The sequence below is a fragment of the Panthera onca genome, chromosome E2 (genome assembly GCF_046562875.1).
Source record: "Panthera onca isolate mPanOnc1 chromosome E2, mPanOnc1 haplotype 2, whole genome shotgun sequence".
In the NCBI taxonomy this organism is placed as follows: Eukaryota; Metazoa; Chordata; class Mammalia; order Carnivora; family Felidae; genus Panthera; species Panthera onca.
In genome coordinates this window covers 26462117-26481668 of record NC_138353.1, presented here as the reverse complement: position 1 = coordinate 26481668, position 19552 = coordinate 26462117, and the positions used below count along the sequence as shown (strand labels likewise).

The following is a 19552-nucleotide window of genomic DNA, read 5'->3' as shown; positions in this document are numbered from 1 at the left end:
CAACTGACCAATGGGCTACTTACAACGAGTTACCAAAAAAGGGGAAATTCCATACAATCCCAGACTTCCTCGCTCCACCCTACAACTATAGCCTCTCACCACTGCTTCATCCAGACAGTCTCTCCTTTGCTATCTTGTTCTCTGCTTCCTTGCAGTGTATTCAATAAACTTCTATCTCCTTTGTTCTGCCTCAGGTGAATTCTTTCACCTCCAGCCCCTATCCAATCGGAATGCACCACACTGTGTGAATTAAGCAATAGACATTTATTTCTCACAGTTCTGGAGGCTGGAAGTATGAGATCAAAGGGATGAGAAATTCAGTTTCTGGTGAGAGCTGTCTTCCTGGTTCTTCCAGATAACCACCTTCTCTTCTCACTGTGTGTTCACATGGCAAAGAGAGGGAGAAGAAGCAAGATTTCTGTTGTCTAATCTTAAATAGGCATTAATCCCATTTTGAGGGCCCCACTCTCATGATCTCATCTAAACCTAATTACCTCCCAAAGGCCTTACCTCCATATACCATCACATTGGGGGTAGGGCTTCAAATTTTGTCCAACACAAGACTCCAGTCCATAATATGTACCCCTTGATATGTATGTATTATGTAATGAGAAGGGTACTTTTTATCTATGGCATTCTTTCCCCAAATCAATAATCCAATCTAATCTATGAGAAAACATCAGACAAACCCAAATTGAGAGACAGGCTACAAAATCTCTGACCAGTACTCCTCAAAAGTATCAAGGTCATGAAGAACAAATAATAAAGATTGATAAAATTGTTACAGACCATGTTATAGACCTGGCAACTAAAGGTGGTACCTGGATTATAGGAACAGAAGAAGGACATCATGAAAAACCTGGTGAAATCTGAATAAAGTATGTTGATTACTTAATAACATTGTATTGATGTTAATGTATTATTTTTGACAGACCTAAAAAGGTTAGGTAAGACATTAACATCAGGGGAAACTGGATAAAGGCTATACTATTTTGCAACTTTCTGTAATTAAAAAATCATTCCCCCCAAAATTTATTTAAACATCTTTGTTATTTGAAGATAGCTGGGACTTAAAAAGCCAAGATCTCTGAGAAAAGTGCATTGAAGTGAGCTTGGCCTTATGCCCAGTTTCCCTTTGAAGCATTAGCCATAGGGCTAATAAGTGCCATAGGGCTGAGAAGCTCAGAAGCCTTCCCACTGGGTCTTTGATGATTCATAAGCAGTGTTGAGCCTGAAGTCTTGGGAACTGAGCAGGTTCTCAGCAGTCCCACATGACTGGGAATAACAAAGCTGAAGTCCAGGGCTCACCAAAGAGTTGCAAGGACCTCAGAACTCCAACTAGTATCCCAGAAGAGCTACACCTGAGGAATGAAGGTGAAATGGAAATAGTCTGATCCTTCTATAGACTAAAACTTGGTTTCAAACCAACTCAGGCTCAGACTGGACTAAGGTGATCTGCACTTATTCAAACTGCTTCAAGAGGCAGAAGTAAATCCTCTCTGGAGGAAATAACATCATGAGAGTTTCAAATTATTTCTACAATTTTTTATACACAAAGACTGGCATTCAGTAAAAAGATCTAAGTGATGTGGGATATGGTGAAAAGGCTAAACATATACAGAATTGGAATTTCAGAATGAGAGAAAAAGAGAGAATGGAAAAGCAGTTCTATTTGAAGAGAATATGGCTGAGTGGTAAAAGATATCAAATCTTGGGGCGCCTGGGTGGCTCAGTCAGTTAAGCGTCTGACTGCGGCTCAGGTCATGATCTTGCGGTTTGTGAGTTCGAGCCCTATGTCGGGCTCTGTGATGACAGCTCAGAGCCTGGAACCTGCTTTGGATTCTGTTCTCCTTCTCTCTCTGCCCCTCCCCAACTTGTGCTCTGTCTCTATCAAAAATAAATAAATGTAAAAAAAATTTTTTTTAAATATCACGTCTTTGATATCTTAGATTCAAAAAGCTTTTTGAGTGTCAAGAAGAATAAATATAAAGAAAAACACATCTGGTTATACCATACTAAAACTGCTGAAACTCAAAGACAAAGAACACTCTTGAAAAGCAACCAGAGGGAAAAAGACACCTACTTTCAAAAGCACAATGATAAGATTGGCAGTTTTTCAACAGAAATTATGGAAGCCTGGAGGACAATTCAACAGAATCTTTACGGAGCTCAAACAAAATAATTCCCAACCTAGTCTTCTATTCTCAATGAATATATCCTTCCAAAATGAAGGTAAAATAAAAATATTTCCAGTCAAACAAAAACTGAGAATGCATTTCTAGCAGATGGGAATGAAAGAAATGTTAATGAGAGCTACATTAAGATTAACAGCTGACTTCTCATCAGAAACCACGAAGGCTAGGGATATCTGGATGACTCAGTCCATTAAGTGTCCGACTTCAGCTCAGGTCATGAGTGAGTTTGAGGCCCGCGTCGGGTTCTGTGCTGACAGCTCAAAGCCTGGAGCCCATTTCGGATTCTGTGTCTCCCTCTCTCTCTGTCCCTCCCAGGCTCATGCTCTGTCTCTCACTTCTTCAAAAATAAACATTAAAAAAATATTAAAAAAAAGAAGAAACCACAAAGACTAGAATACAGTGTAATGATATATTCAATATGCTGGGGGTTGAGGGAGATTATCAACCAAGAATTCTATATCCAGCAAAAGTATGCTTCAAAAATTTAGACATTCACAGAAAATTAATCTCTAGGAGACCTGATCTTTAAGAAAAACTAATAAGAATGTTTCAAGCTGAAATGAAAGAACATTAGACAATAACTTGGACACACCCAAAGAAAGAGTACCATTGAGAGGAGCTGGGTGGCTCAGTTGGTTAAGCGTCCAACTTTGGCTCATGTTGACTTTGGCTCAGGTCATGATCTCGGGGTTCATGGGTTAAGCCCCACATCAGGCTATGTGTTGACGGCTCAGAGCCTGGAGCCTGCTTCAGATTCTGTGTCTCCTTTTCTCTCTGCCTCTCTCTCTCTGCCCCTTCTTCCCGCTCACACTCTGTCTCTCTCTCTCTCTCTCTCTCAAAAATAAACGTTTTTAAAAAATTTTTAAAGGGGCACTCGAGTGGCTCAGTTGGTTAAGCGTCCAACTTCGGCTCAGGTCATGATCTTGCAGTTTGTGAGTTCCAGCCCTGTGTCAGCTCTGTGCTGACAGCTCAGAGCCTGGAGTCTGCTTCTGATTCTGTGTCTCCATATCTCTCTGCTCCTCCCTTTTTCATGCTCTCTCTCTTTCTTTCTCTCAAAAATAAACTTAAAAAATTGTTTTTAAAAAGAAAGAGTATCTGTGAAAGTAACTACGTAAATAAATACAAGACAGTATAAATGCATTTTTGTTTGTAATTCTTTTCTGCTCTGTTCTGTTTTTAAAAAGGCAACAATATAAAACAATAATTATAAAACTCTGTTAATGGGCTTATAATGTACAAAGATGTAATTTGTACGATAATAAAAGCACAAAGCCAGAGCAAAGGGATGAGGCTATATTGGAGCTAAGTTTTTATACAAAATTGAAATGAAGTTGATATTAATACAAACTAGATTATTTTATTTTTTAAGTTTATTTATTTTGAGAGAGAGAGAGAGAGAGACAGCCAGTGGGGGGGGGGGGGGGGGGAAGGGTGCAGAGAGGGAGGGAGAGAGAGAATCCCAAACAGACCCTGCACTGTCAGTGCAAAGCCTGACACAGTGCTTGAACTCACAGACTAAGATCATGACCCAATCTAAGCCAAAGTCAAGGGTCCAACGTTCAACTGATTGAACCACCCAGGTACCCCTAAACTAGATTGCTTTAAATTAAGATGTTAATTGCAATCCTCAGGGAACCAGAAGAAGAAGAAGAAGGGGTGGGGGAGAGGGAGAAGTAGAAGGATGAGAAGGTGATGGAGAAAAAGGAGGAGGAGGAGGAGAGGAAGAAGAGGAAGAGGAAGAAGAAGAAGAAGAAGAAGAAGAAGAAGAAGAAGAAAGAGGAGGAGGAGGAGGAGGAGGAGGAGAAGGAGAAGAAGAAGAAGAAGAAGAAGAAGGGGAAGAAGATGAAGACAAAGAAGAGGAAGAAGAAGGGGAGGAAAAGGAGGAAGAGAAGGAAGAGGAAGGGGAAGAGAATTAAGCTAGTATACTATAAAATATCAATTTAATGTAAAAGGAAACAGTAATCCCAAAGTAGCAGAACAAAAAATATCTAAGATATGTAGAAAACAAATAGCAAAATGGTGGGCATAAATCCTACCTTATTAATAGTTACATAAAATATAAGCAGGTTAGACACTTTAACCAAAAGGAACAGATTGGAAAAATGGATTTTTCAATGATCCAACACTGTGCTGTATACAAGAGACACATTTTAGACTCAAAGATGCAATAGGTTAAAAAATAAAAGAATGGAAAAAGATATACCATTTAAATATTAACCAAAGACTGCTAAAGTGGCTATACTAATATCAGACAAAATAAACATTAAGACCAAAATTTTTACCATAGACTAAGAAAGGCATCTTGTAATGATGAAAGAATCAATCCATCAGGAAGATCTAACAATTGTAAGCATGAATATATGTGAAAACAGAGCTCACAAATACATAAAATACAGGAGAAAATACATAAAATAGCATAAAGAGAGGGGCAAGGTAAATGGAGTTAAAATCTTCTAAGGACCTTCCACCATCAAGAAATATAAAAGTACTAATTTATGTTAGATTCTAATAGTCAAGGATGCATATTGTAGTCTCTAGGGTAACTCTTTAACGAATAAAAGAAAATATAACTAACAAAGTAATAGAAATGGAAAATTGTTGGGAAAGAAAACAAACAATTCAGGAGAAGAGAAGAAAAAGAAGAATGAACATTAAACCAGTCAGTTGCAGATTGAATGGTAGAGTTAAAATTTCAATATATTACACTTAATATAGTGCAAATAGGCTAAAAAAATAATTAAAAGATAAAAATTGTTCGTTGGGATTTTTAAAACTGTATGTTGTTTATAAGAGATTATTTTATGTAAAGATACAGAAAAGTTAGATATAAGAGAATGAGAAAAAATACAAACATTAACATTAACCAAAAAGAAACATTAACCGAAAGGAAACTGGAGAGGCTATTCTAATATCAGACAAAGTAGACTATAAGCCAGGAGCATTATCAGAAATAGAGAGATGTTTCATGGTAATAAAAGAGTCTATCCACTAGCACTATAAAAACTCTAAATCCAAAAGCACCTAACAACATCTCCTCTAATAATACAAAGTAAAAGCCATAGAATTAAAAGGAGAAATAAATTCACATCATACCAGGAGATTTTAACACAATTTTCTCCTAACTAATAAACAGACTAAAAATCAATAGATATAACAACTCAAACAACATGATTAATGCATCTCACTCAATGAACACATATGGAACATTACACTCAACAACTGCATAATATACATTCTTTTCAAGTATACATGGAAAAAAAATTTTAAGTGAAAGTATATTTGGCCATAAATCAAGTCTCAATAAATTTCAGAGAATTAAAATCACATGGGGTGTGTATCTCTGACTACACTGAAAATAAGCTAGATGTTAATTACAGAAGGAAAACAAGAAAGGTCCCTAAGAGTTTACAATTTAAGCAGCATACTTATCAATAACCCATGGATCAGAAAAGAAATTACAAGAGAAATTAGAAAATATTTTTTAGGTTTATTTATTGAGAGAGAGAGAGAAAGAGAGCACAAATGGAAGGAACAGAGAGAGAGAGAGAGAGAGAGAGAGAGAATCCCAAGTAGCCTCCGCACTGTCAGTGCACAGCCCCATGCCGGGCTTGAACTCACGAACCGAACCATGAGATGATGACCTGAGCTGAAATCAAGAGTCAGACACTTAACCAACTGAGCCACCCAGGCGCCTCTGGAAAATATTTTGAAGGAAATTATAAAAACAACATATTAATACTTCTGGGCTGCTGTTTAGGCCATGGTTAGAGAAAACAGTGTAGCCCCAAATGTATGTATTAGAAAAAAAAGCTTAAAATCAACTATCTAAGTATTCCAGAGCAAGTAGTTAGAAAATAGCAAACTAGATGCAAGGAAAGTGGAGGGAAGTAATGATAAAAGTAACAACAGAGATTAATAAAGTTGAAAACAAATCTGCAATAAAGAACATCAAATAATTTACATTTGGGATGCCTGGCATCTGAGTCATTAGAGCATGTGGCTCTTGATCCCGGGGTTGTGAGTTCAAGCCCCACACTGGGGGTAGAGTTTACATAAGAAAACATTTTTAAATTACATTTACAAGTCCCCTAGCAAAGCTGATTTAGAATAAAAATAGGAAAGACACAAAATACTGATACCAGGAACAAATTGGAGCATTATTATAGCTCTCACCTATTAGAAAGATAGTAGAAGAACATTATAAACAATATATGGCAATGAATTTGAAAATTTAAATAAAATAGACAAATTTCTAGAAAAACACAATTTACAAAAATTGACATGAGGTAAACAAACATATATATAAAGTATCTTAACTATATTGAAGAAATCAAATCTGTAGTTAAAAACCTTCCTACAATAAAAATTGTTAAGCCCAGGTGGCTTCCTTGGTGAATATACCAAGCATTTAAAGAAGAAACAACACCAATCATAAACTCTTTCAGAAAATAGTTGGAGACACATTTTCCATCTTGTATTATGAGATTATGTAAACTTAATCCCAAAATCTAACAAGGACATTACAGCAAAGGAAAATTAATTACCCACAGAACTTTCTCAGAAACATAGATGGAAAAAAAAAAAAACCTAAAAAAAGAAAATAGCAAATCAAATTCAGTAACATATGAAAAGGGTAACATACCAAAGCAAAGTTGGGTTTATACCAGGAACAAAAGGTAGGGCTAACAGCTAAAAATCAGTCATTGTCATGGCACTTGGGTGGCTCAGTCAGTTGAATGTCCAACTTCGGCTCATGTCATGGTCTCATGGTTGGTGGGTTTGAGTCCCAAGTCAGGCTTTGTGATGGCAGCACAGAGACTGCTTCAGATTCTCTGTCTCCCTCATTCTCTGCCTCTCCACCATGTGCACTCTCTCTCTTTTTCTCTCTCTCTCCCAAAAATAAACATTAAAAAAAATCTTAAATAAAATCAATAAAATCACTGTAACTCAGTATATCAGTAAAATTAAGAAGAAAAGTGCATAAAACATCAATAGATACAGAGAAAGCATTTGCAAAATTCAATCCCATTCACAATAAACAGCAAACTTTATTTTTTTACATCTTAAAAATAATTTTAGACTTCAAGAAAAGTTGCAAAAATAGTGCAGAGTTCCCATATACTCTTAAGTTAACTACCTGTATGTTATGGTAACCTTACATAACCATAGTGCAAATCAGGAAATTAATGTTAATACAATATGATTAATTAATTTATAGACCTTATTAACATTTTGCTAGTTTTCCCATTAATGTCCTTTTCTGATTCAGGATCCAATCCAAGATCCTGCTTTTTCTTTACTTGTCATGTCCTCTGAGTTTACTCCAATTTGAGAAAATTCCTTGATTGTTATTTTTCCTGACCTTAACACTTCCAAAGAGTATTACAAAATGATGTTATGCCAGAAGGTAACTTTCCTAATCTGACAAAGAATATATGTGTTTTAAATCTATAGCACACTTACACCCAAGAGGACGGTTATAATCAAAAATGTGGGAAATAAGTGTTGATAAAGACATGGAGAAATTGGAACCCTCATATATTTGCTGGTGGGATGTAAAATGTTTCAACCACAGTGGAAAGTAGATTGGTGATTCCCCAAACACATACACACCAGTTTGGTGGTTAAACACAGAATTAGTATGTGGCCCAGTAATTCCACTCCTATGTATATACCAAAAAGAATTAAAAACAGGGACTCAAACAAATCCTTTGTTTTTTTTTTTTTTTCAAACAAATCCTTTGAATGAATGTCCATAGCAGTGCTGTTCATAATAGCCAAAAAATTGAAGACAACTCAAATGTCCATCAACAGATGACTGTCCATCAACATTGTGGTATAGGTACCCAATGGAACATTATTTCACATAAAAAGAAATGAAGGACCAAGACACACTACATAGCTATATCTTGAAAATGTCACACTAAGAGAAAGAAGTCAAAAACAAAAGATAACATTGTATGATTTTATTTAGTATATGAAATATTTAGAACAGGTAAATCCAGGGGCGCCTGGTGGCTCAGTTGGTTAAACTTCTGGCTCCTGATCTAAAGTCAGGTCATGATCTCACAGTTTGTGAGTTTGAACCCCACTTCGGGCTCTGCACTGACAGTGCGGAGCCTGCTTGGGATTCTCTTTCTCCCTCTCTCTGTGCCCCTCCCCTGCTCATACATTATCTCTTTCAAAATAAATAAACTTAAAAAAAAAAAGGTAAATCCATAGAAACAGAAAGTAGATTGATAATTGCCAGAAACAAGGGTTTGGGGGGAATTGGGAGTAATTGCTTAATGGGGACAAGACTTTATTTTGTAGTCTTGGAAATGTTTTAGAAGTAGATAGAAGAGGTGGTTGCAAAACATTGTGAGTTACTAAATGCCACTAAATTGTTCTGTTGAAAGTAGTTAATTTTATGTTATGTGAATTTCATCTCAAATTTTAAAATTCTATGGCAAACATCATAGTTAATGGTGAAATGTTAAAAATTTCCATTGAGAAGAAAGATGCCCATTATCACCACTTCTATTTAACACTGTAGTAGAGGTCTTAGCCAGTGCAATAGTTATAAATAAGAAAAGGAAGGGGAAGAAGAAGAAAAAGAAGGGGTCAAGGAGCTGGTGGTGAGAAGGAAGGGAGAAATAAAATGTAAAGGATCAGTAAGGGAGAAGTAAAAATTGTCATAATGCATAGACAGCATTATTATATACCTAGAAGATCTAAACTAATTTACAGATAAACTATTACAATCTATGAGTGAATTTAGATACAAGGTCAAAAAATTTTTAGATCCATTGCATTTCTTTTTTTTTATTAATTTTTTTTTAATGTTTATTTTTGAGACAGAGAGAGAGAGAGCATGAATGGGGGAGGGTCAGAGAGAGGGAGACACAGAATCTGAAACAGGCTCCAGGCTCTGAGCTGTCAGCACAGAGCCCGACGCGGGGCTTGAACTCACGGACCGCGAGATCATGACCTGAGCCAAAGTTGGCCGCTTAACCTACTGAGCCACCCAGGCGCCCCAAATCCATTGCATTTCTAATTAGAAATTGAAGAAAAAGTCAAATACCATCAAGGATGTAAAAGTAAAGGAATAAAGATAACAAAACTGTGCAGAACCTTTACACAAAAAATTACAAAACTTTATTAAGGAATATTAAAGAAGGTTTACAAAAATGAAAGGATATCTTAGGTTCATGAATTGAAATACTCATTATTTTTAAGAGATCAGTTCTCCCTAACTTGATCTATAGATTTAGTGCAATCACAATTAAAAATCCCAGCAGTTTTTGGGGCACCTGGGTGGCTCAGTCGGTTAAGCATCTGACTTCAGCACAGGTCATGATCTCATGTTTGTGAGTTCAAGCCCCACATTGGGTTCTGTATTGGTATCTCAGAGTCCGGAGCCTGCTTCAGATTCCACGTCTCCTCCTCTCTATGCCCTTCCCATGCTCAGTCTCTCTCTGTCTCTCAATAATAAATAAACGTTAAATAAAATTTTTTTTTAACACCAGCAGTTTTTGGTTTTTGGGTTGGTTCTTTGTTTTGTATTTTAGGGTCAGAGGGTGAAATTGGCAAACCAATTCTAGAATTTATAGAAAATACAAAAGGCCAGAAATAGCTAAGACCATAAGAATGCAGCTGGAAGACTCAGACTATATATAAGAAGATAGCATTGTACTGATACAAGATGTGAAAGGAATGTCCAGAAACAGGCCACACATTTATAGATGATTAGAACAAGGTGACACTGCAGTATAGTCGGGGAAAGAGGAGCCTTTTCAATAAATGGAGCTGGGTCAACTGAATATCCATTCAGGAAAAAAAAATGCATCTTGGCTCCTAACTTAATACCATGCATAAAAATAAAATCCACATAGATTGTAGATCTAAATCTGAAAGATGAAACAATACAGCTTCTAGAAATTGGAATAAGAAAATATATCCATGTCCTTATATCAGGCAAAATTTCTTTTTTTATAATGTTTGTTTGTTTGTTTGTTTGTTTGTTTGTTTGTTTGTTTTGAGACGGGGGGGGCAGAGAGAGAGGGAGAGAGAGAATCTCAAGCAGACTCCATGCTGTCAGCACAGAGCCCCACATGGGGCTTGATCTCACAATCTGTGGGATCATGAGCTGAGCTAAAATCAAAGGCAACTAACAGAATGGGAGAAGGAATTTCAAATAACATATCAGATGAAGGGTTAGTATACAAAATCTATAAAGAACTTACCAAACTCAACACCCAGAAAACAAATAATCCAGTGAAGAAATGGGCAGAAGACATGAATAGACACTTTTCCACAGAAGACATCCAGATGGCTAACAGACACATGAAAAGATGCTCAACATCACTCATCATCAGAGAAATATAAATCAAAACCACACTGAGATACCACCTCACACCTGTCAGAATGGCTAACATGAACAAGTCAGGCAACAACAGATGTTGGTGAGGATATGGAGAAAAGGGAACCCTTTTGCACTGTTGGTGGGAATGCAAACTGGTGCAGCCACTCTGGAAAATAGTATGAAGTTTCCTCAAAAAATTAAAAGTAGAACTACCCTATGACCCAGCAATTGCACTACTAGGTACTTATCCAAAGGATACAGGAGTGCTGTTTATAGCAGCACTATCAACAATAGGCAAATTATGGGAAGAGCCCAAATGTCCATTGACTGATGAATGAATAAAGATGTGTATATATACACAATTGAATATTACTCAGTGATGAAAAAGAATTAAATCTTGCCATTTGCAACAATGTGGATGGAACTAGAGTGTATTATGCTAAGCGAAATAAGTCAGTCAGAGAAAGACAAATATCATATGATGTCACTCATATGTGGAATTAGAGAAACTGAACACATGAACATAGGGGAAGGGAAGGAAAAATAAGATAAAAACAGAGAGGGAGGCAAACCATAAAAGACTCTTAAATACAGAGAACAAATTGAGGGTTGCTGGAGAGGGGAGTGAGGGAGGGAACAGGCTAAATGGGTGATGGACATTAGGAAGGGCTCTTTTCGGGATGAGCACTTGGTGTCATATGTAAGAGATGAATCACTGGGTTCTACTCCTGAAACCAAGACGACACTGTATGTTAGCTAAATTGGATTTAAATTATGAAAAAAAAAAAAAAAAGAGTTGGACACTTAACTGACCAACCCACCCAGCTGCTCCCAGGCAAAATTTCTTAAACAGGACACTAACCACAAAATAATAACAGACAAATTGGACTATATTAAATTTCATAACTTCTGTTTATCAAACAACACCATTAAGAGAGTTATGGAATAAGAAAAGATTTTTGCAATACATATAATTGACACAGGTCTAGTATCCAAAATACACAAAGAACTGAAAATTTGTTCGAAATGATTAAGAATTCAACAGAAAACAGAAAAAAAAAAAAAAAGCAAATGTCTAGACCTTAAAAGAGGATCTCCAAATGGGCAGGAAACTTGTAAAAAAAAAAAAAAGTGTTTATTCTCAATAGTCATCAGGGAAACACAAAACTACAGTAATTTACTGCACACCCACCAGAATACCCCAAATGCCATACCATGTCTCAGCTTGGCAGCTCTGTGGTGGAACTGAGACTCTCAGGCACTGTTGGTGAGGGTGTAAACTGGTACAACCACTTTGGAAAATGCTTTGGTACTATGTATAAAAAGTGAATATAAGGACATCCAATAACTAGCTAGGTATATATACAATGAAATGTGCACATAGGAACCCAAGGTCATGTATGAGAATATGTATAGTGGCATTGCTTTTAAAAGACAAAAAATGGGATGGGATGCCTGGGTGGCTCAGTCAGGTGAGCGTCCAACTTCAGCTCAGGTCATGATCTCATGGTTTGTGGGTTTGAGCCCCACATCAGGCTCTGCTGTCAGCACAGAACCCACTTCAGATTTTCTGTCCCCCCCTCTCTCTGTCCCTCTCTCTCTTTTAAAAATAATAAACATTCGGGGGCACCTGGGTGACTCAATCAGTTAAAGCTTCTGTCTTCGGCTCAGATCCTGATCTCACAGTTCATGAGTTTGAGCCCTGCGTCAGGCTCTGTGTTGATAGCTCAGAGCCTGGAGACTGCTTCCATTCTGTGTCTCCTTCTCTCTCTGCCCCTCCCCTGCTCACACTCTGTCTCTCTGTCTCTCTCTCAAAAATAATATACATTAAATAATAATAACAATAAACATTTTCTAAAAAGACAAAAAATGGGAACAATCCAAATATTCATAAATAGGAGAATGGATGTAATATGTGCATATTCGTTCAGTGGATTACTACCCAGACGAATACAAATGAACTATGGGTACACCCAGATGGTCTCATAATGTTAAGGGAAAGAAGCTGAGCATAAAAGAGTATATACTTTATAATTCCACTGATATAAAGTTCGGACACAGATCAAACTCATTTCTGATATTAGAAGTCAGAACAATGGTCCAGTGAGGAATGGAAAATGGCTGGCAGGGGGCACAAGGGTGTTCAGGGTTCTCTTCCATTAATTTGTCCGAACGGCAGCTATAGGAGTGTGCTCACTTTGTGGAGATTCATCAAGGTGCACATTTTCTATCTATGTTTATGTTTAATACATTTGCTTATTTTTAAGTGGATGTAGCTTACACACACCAAGCTTCAGTAAGTCTGTAAATACAGATGCACGAAAAAACCCCACATCTTGTTGCTGACCTTTGCTTATGCAGACTGCAACTCTAACCTTGCTTGAAACCCCCTACCACTTCCCAGCTCTTTCGTAAAGGCTCCAAAGGAAAACTTCCCAGTATTTACAAAATAGTCTGTCAAACATTTCGAATTTTGCAAATACCAGAAAACCAGTTGTGTAAAGAGTCAAAATCAAAATCCAAGTTAGGGCTCAGTTGGGAGAACCTGCTGTCAAAAATAAGACCACGTACTGCAATTAGTTTTCCAAATTTACCATAGTTTTTTCCTTTATATAAATCCACCTTATCCCCTTGAGCAGTTGTATAATAATCTCTTCTATAGCTTTACAGAGTTTCTTATAACAAATCACCTTTAAAGGGCATTTAAGTTATTTTCAACTCTTGGCGTTTGTAAAAAATCTCCCAGTGAATATTCTAGCACATACATCCTTTCCATTTGACTACTCCTTTTTCATTAGAAGAAATTATTTGAAGTTACAATATTAAGTCAAAGCGTGCACAGGTGCCTAAGAGTTTGGATACATGTCACCAGCTTGTCTGTAGAAAGGCTGTCAGCATTTACCCCACCACCCTGGCCAACACTGTCTACTGTCAGTCTTTTTAATCTTTGCCAAATCTGATGCATGAAAATAACATCTTGTCAGTTTAATCACCATTTCTGTTACTATCAGCAAGATTGAACATAGATTTAGTGGTCACTTACAGTTCTGTTGTGGAATCTCCCATTTTTAGTGAGGTCTACTTCTTAGGAATTTTTAATTTTGGGGGCTTTTGTTTGTTTTGTTTTGTTTTGTTTTGTTTGCTTGTTTGTTTTACTTTAAGAGAGAGAGAAAGTGAGCTGGGGAGGAGCAAGAGAGATGGAGAAAGAGAGAATCCCAAGCAGGCTCCACACTGCCAGCACAGAGCCCAATGCAGGGCTCGAACTCACGAACCGGGAGATCATGACCTGAGCCACAATCTAGAGGCAGATGCCCCACCAACCGAGCTATCCAGGCGCCCCTACTTCTTACAAATTTTGAAAGAGTTGTCCATATTTGACAGAGATTAACCATATTTCTATCACATATGAAGCAACTATTATTTCTCAGTTTGATATTTGACCTTACGCTTTATTTTGTGCTCTGTCATGTCACACAGAAATTCTTAATTGTCATAGGTAAAGTCTGTCCATGTTTCCCCTTGATTTCTTTTTTTTTTTTTAATTTTTTTAATGTTTAGTTTTGAGAGAGAGAGAGAGAAACAGAGTACAAGCATGGGAGGGGAAGAAAGACAGGGAGACACAGAATCCCAAGCAGGCTCCAGGCTCTGAGCTGTCAGCACAGAGCCTGACACAGGACTCAGACTCATGAACCATGAGATCATGACCTGAGCTGAAGTCGGACGCTTAACAACCGAGACACCCAGGCGCCCCTTCTTTTGATTTCTGTCTTTGGTATCAATGCCAAGAAATGTTTTCCCCACCCCAAAGTCCATAAAAGTATTTTCATCTGTTTTCCAAGCCAAGGTCACACTGCCCATAAACAATAAAGCCAGAATTTGGTAAGTTCGTCTTACCTAATACCGTATGTGTGTGTGTGTGTGTGTGTGTGTGTATGTGTGTGTTAACTCCTAATTATACTGCTAGGAGTAACAGCAAGTATCTCTGGGTGTTAAGAATATAGGTTATCTTTAACTTATTTTTACTTACCTGTATTTTCACACATCTGTACAATAAAGCATGATTATATACTAGTTAAGAGCAGGGACTCAAGACAGACAGCTCTGTTACTTCTGAGCCTCATGGCTCCAGGAAACTTACCTCTGTTTCTGGATTTACTCATAAAATGGGGGAAATGATAGTACCTACCTTGTGAAATTTTGTTCAAATTAAATGGATTTAGATGTGTTAGAGCAGTGCCTGGTATGTCATAAATTCAATATAAGCTTTTGTTTTAGTGAACGCATGCCACTTATATAATAAAAACTAAGGTTATTTTTAAAATGAGAATCTGCTGTTATTAGGGCAAGGAACTGAAAAGCCCATTAGCCCAGTTCCCTGGATGGCTGTCCTGGGATTCCAGGACAAGCTACTCACTGCCCAGGCCTCACACTCAGCTTGGTCAGATCAAGCCCCCAAGAGGACACAACAGCCATACTCCCTGCCCCCAGCCATGGCCCCTATCTTTTTTCCAAGCATCAGAACTTTCTGATCCTAGCAAGCTTTTTAGGTAAAGAACAAATATTTGGAGGACAAAAAGAAAAAGGAAAAGTGAAGAATTCATTCTTCAGACATTTCCTGAGTGCCTGTTGGGTGTGATCTATCTGGCTAGGTAACTGCTGCCATATATGAGGATAGACTGTGCGTTAGTCACTTAAGGGACATTATCTCATGAAAACTCTCTCTCTCTCTCTCTCTTTCACACACACACACACACACACACACACACACACACACTCTTTCTCTCTCCTTAAGACAGACACAACTGTATCCCCATCTTACAGAGAAGGAAACTAAAGGTAGGTGACTTGGCCCAAATCCCCAAAGGTAGTAAGTGGGAGGGTCAGCATGTCCAGAGGTGGCTTGACTCCCACTGCATTCTACTGATTCCACTGTGCTGTTTCTCCTCAGGGTTCTCTGAGACCTGAGCTCTGCTGAGTTTGAAGTAGTCATTGGAAGGATTATCTTCAAAGGAGAGAGGTATGTCTGCTCTGCCCTTCCTGGTGAGTGATCTTTCTCTCTCTCTCTCTCTCTCTCTCTCTCTCTCTCTCTCTCTCTGCCTCTGATACAAAGTACATTATTTGGGAAGACACTGGGGCATCAAAGAAGGCCTAGCCAGGCAGGCATTTGGAGGATCCAACCAGCTTCCTCAGTAGCATACCCACACATGGCCACAGGGAAGGAAAGGGCTCCTGGGTTGCCCTTCACCTGCCGGCTTGGCCAGGGGTCCTGACCAGGGACCCACCATGTTAGGCTCTTCACAGCCAATCTAGGGACACCTGGAACAGCCCATCACTCCTGCCAGGCTAGGCATGTGCACGCTGCAGCTTTCTCCACAGCCTGACTTCACACATCTCTGGGCACCAGGGGCTCTGTTCCCAGCACTAGCCTCAGTGGAATCGAGCCAAGGAAGGAGGTGGAGGTCCTGGAAAGTGTGCTCAGTGTGAAAAGCACTCTTATTTTGGTTTCTCATCCACCATGAGGTGAGACAGCATCTTGTTCAGGCCTCTCCAACCCAAGCTACCCACGCCCACCCAGCAGCTCTCCTTTTCCTCCACTGACCCAAGAGGAAAGCTGTTTTCAGACTTCTAGGAACCAAATACTCACAACAGGGGCTTTGAAATTATGGGTCCTCACTCTATGCTAGAAGCCTGTTTTCTTTCCCAGACCCTTGGCTCCCTGTGGAAGGTCTGGGGCAGAGGAAGGACAAGACAGGGTGACAGGTGCCTGCCAGGAGACCTTTAAGTCCAGGCAGTGGCCTGCCAGCCACGTCCAAAGCTCTGAGGTCATTTCCCCTGATACCAGAGACTTGGCGCCTGCTGGAACCCTTGGTGGATTAGAATGCCAGGAGTGCCCCGGATCTGACACCTCACACCCTGGCGCCTGGCAACAAGGCCTGGGAGGAGCAGGCTGCCCTCTGCTTCTCAGAGCCCATGCCCTGTTTCAGGGGCAGGACCCCCCCCCCCCAAGGCTGAGGCAGTGGGGAGGTTGTGAGTTGCCAAGACCCTGCCTGTGCCCTGCAAGGCTGACCTTGGACTCAGGGACACCCAAATGGCAAGGGAAAATGCAGACCCCTTCTGAAGACCTCAGAATCTCTGAAATGGAATCCAGCTTACACCCCTTTAGTGTTGATGCCACCAACAGTTGCTAGGAGACAGCGGGCATCACAGGTGCTGGCAAGAGGGGATCCCCAGAGCTCTGTGCAATGCCTGGCTCCTGGCAGCTGCCTGGGTTCTGCCCACAGCCTCAGCCTTCTGCCAGAGCCAGAGGTCGCAGCCAGAAGCCGGGGACTTTGCTGAGAAATCACTTACTTGGAGTATGCAGGCTAAGCCTGGCAAACCTCGGAGAGGAGGCCAGGATGGCGGAGAGGACATCAGATCTGGACACTAAGCTGTGGGATCTTGGTGCCTCCCTACCTGGCAAATCACATAACTTCTTTGAACCTGAGTTTTCTTCTCAATAAAATGAGGATAATTAGACAACGTCAAGTGATCTTCCAAAGGGATTGTTAGAATTAAAAGAGACAATGGCTGGAGAGGCTCAGTGAGTTATAAGGTAGGGTTCAATGCCAGCCACCGTCATCAAAAAATAAAGAACTGGACTTATGGCTCCTTGTGAAGGAAGACACACCCATCCTCCACTTGGCCAAACAAGCTTTACCAAATCATGTCCAGGGTGATCCCATTCTGTTATAAATATATAAATGTATACGTTATCCAATGATCTGCAAAAATGACAAAACAGTATTTTAAGTGATACATTTTATTAAATATAATTCCTCAAATTACAAATAAAATCTGTGAATAAAGGTGTCATCTCACATATGGTCTAGGGGAAGTTATTCACAATCTGTTAATAACTATCTCAGTAAGAGGAGATTGTAGGTGGTTTTTATTGTATTCTTTTTGCTTATCTGTATTTTCTATAATTTCTGCAATGATTGATTGCCTGAGTGCTTTTTATCATCAAGAAGACAAAGGGGGGTTCTGGACTGCCACTCTGGAGAGGGGGCTACTTCAAACTGGAAGACCAATTGTTCAGACTTCTCCAGTGGGGAACCCAGGCTTCTCTGGGGCTGCTGTTTCACAGTCAGATCCTGTTTTCAAGGAAATCTCCCACAGAAGCCCAGTGTGCCCACGGGAAAGGGAGGCATTGTGTGCTGTGGAAGGGGCTCAGACTCAGATCAGAGAGCCTGCACTGTACAGCTTTAGACAAGCCCCCAGACTTCAGCTCTTTAACACTTGCCCACAGGCTGTCTTTGTGAGCAGTGCCTGGCACACAGCAAAGAGACAAAAATTTACTAGCAATTGTTATTTTTTAAATTAGTTTTTAATGTTTTTATTTATTTTTGAGAGAGAGCAAGACAGAGTGCAAGTAGGGGAAGGACAGAGAGAGAGGGAGACACAGAATCTGGAGCAGGCTCCAGGCTCCTAGCTCTCACCACAGAGCCCGACACAGGGCTTGAACTCACAAACCACGAGATCATGACCTGAGCCAAAGTCAGACGCTTAACCAACTGAGCCACCCAGGTGCCCCAAAATTTGTTAGCAATTATTAAACAAAAAATATTTTTTAATTAATTAAACAAAATATTATTTATTGACATTAAATTTATTAATACTAAAATATTAATTAAACAAAAATATTTTAAAACAAAAATAAAGGCAGAACGCTCTGGTTAAAATGGTGTGGAGCTTCCTTGATCCTCTGCAGTATTTCTGAAGGGATCTCCAGGGAAGTCTGAGCCAAAGGCCAGAGTCTGAAACCCTCTGTAGAAGTAGGTTCACTGAGCCAGGGGGTGCGAGGTGGGTCAGGAGGTAGCATGCTCAGTCCAGACTGGGCTGCTAGCAAGTTAGTAAATCATTTTATCTCTCTGTGCCCTGTTTCTTCTGCAAACTATACATGAATGGTTCTCAACGAGGTGAGAAAACTTTTGTTAGGGGGAGGGGTTTGGTTTTGATTTATTACAATGATTGTTGAACAGTCCCTCCTCTGTCCTGTGGCCAAACTTTCAATGGCCCCTCCAAACAGCCTTATAGATGAAATAGTTGTTAATGATTCTGCTTAATAATCTGTTTTTATAAACATTTTATATGTTTATGTATAAACACCGAGTATTTTTGCAGTTTTAACCAATACCGTGTTTTCTGGGATTGCAACCCCTTTGTAAATCAAGGAAAGGTGTATTGTTTTGTACATTACTTTGCCAAGAGATTTCAGAAAATCAAACACTTTGGGCAGCACAGCTTGTGGTATTTGACTTACCAAAACATCACATCATGAAACAATGCATTTATGATGGTTCCATGCACAAGCGCAAGCATCTAGTTCATTAATTTTGCTCGTGCAGTTGGGCCAGGGCATTTATATGTTCAAAAGCCCACTATTTGAAGTTATAAAGTATTTTTCTTTTTTTTTTTAATGTTTATTTACTTTTGGGAGAGAGACAGAGCATGAGCAGGGGAGAGGCAGAGCGAAAGGGAGACACAGAATCCAAAGCAGTCTTCAGGCTCTGAGCGGTCAGTACAGAGCCTGACATGGGGCTTGAACTCATAGACCACGAGATCATGACCTGAGCCAAAGTCAAACACTTAACCAACTGAGCCATGCAGGTGCCCCAAGTACTTTTCTTTCATATACGGAATGCACATAGGGTCAGTTATGTATGTGTATGTTTCAGATCAATAAAAAGGGTTTTTACAATATTTTTCCAATATATTTGTTATTAAAGCGGCGGGGGGGGGGGTACTTTGAGAACTATATCAAATTGTGGGAGGAAGCTCAGAGAAGGCACAGAGGTGTGGGGATGAGAGCTGAGAGCCAGTGCAGGTAATAACATCACAGATGCTTTACTGGTTGGTGGGAGGAATTCCAAAGCCTTCCTTCGAGATGGGCTGGGGCAGCTGGAGTCAGAACCAATGGCCCCGTCCTGGAGCTGCTCTCTGTCTGAGGCTCCCAATCCAAATAGGATTTACC

At 39.4% G+C, this 19552-nt stretch overlaps 1 long non-coding RNA gene across 1 annotated transcript; it reads right to left on the bottom strand.

Moving 5' to 3' along the window:
* Positions 1-245: 245 nt before the first annotated feature.
* Positions 246-16390, bottom strand: LOC132691361 (uncharacterized). The gene is made up of 2 exons (XR_009615712.1): positions 16184-16390; positions 246-375 (listed from the first exon to the last, which is right to left on the bottom strand). It is a non-coding gene; the product is annotated as an uncharacterized LOC132691361 (long non-coding RNA).
* Positions 16391-19552: the final 3162 nt, after the last annotated feature.